The 576-nt window shown below is 44.4% G+C and overlaps 1 protein-coding gene across 2 annotated transcripts in view; it reads right to left on the reverse strand.

The window, feature by feature from the left end:
* The window catches only part of LOC106879571 (glutamyl-tRNA(Gln) amidotransferase subunit A, mitochondrial), a 32,275-nt gene that overhangs the window by 31,009 nt on the left and 690 nt on the right, over positions 1 to 576 (reverse strand). The gene's annotated exons all lie outside the window — the stretch shown is intronic.

The following is a 576-nucleotide window of genomic DNA, read 5'->3' on the forward strand; positions in this document are numbered from 1 at the left end:
GATGAAGAAGCTGTGAGGAGAGAAATGGAAAAGATGTGGTCAATGAGAAGAAAGGATGGTGTTGCAATGATTGTGGGTGTCTTGGAGAGAAAGAGAGAGAGAGAGAGAGAGGGAGGGAGAGAGAGAGAGAGAAAGAGAGAGAGAGAGAGAGAGAGAGAGAGAGGAGTTTATAAGGATGATTATTGTTTGGATTGCTGTAGTGGGACATAGCCTTGGAAAAAGGGAACAGCTACAACAACAACAACAACAACAACAACAACAACAATAATGATGATAATGATGATTACAACAACTACCACCAACTACAACAACTACAACAACACCAACAAAGTCCATTTCGATGTCAGACCAAGGTTATCACATGTCATTGATCTTTTGTTATCTGCTTAAGAAGAACAAGAACAACAGCGACAACACAGACATCAGATCTAACATCACAATCCCCCCAGCCCCCACCCCATCTCCAACACCAACACCATTGCCTCCCCATCATCCTCGTCATCTTTCTCATCCTCTTCATGACGACGACGACGACGGCGACCACCACCACCACCACCACTTCTACTGCCAGAAAAC

This window comes from Octopus bimaculoides, chromosome 21 (genome assembly GCF_001194135.2).
Source record: "Octopus bimaculoides isolate UCB-OBI-ISO-001 chromosome 21, ASM119413v2, whole genome shotgun sequence".
Lineage (NCBI taxonomy): Eukaryota > Metazoa > Mollusca > Cephalopoda > Octopoda > Octopodidae > Octopus > Octopus bimaculoides.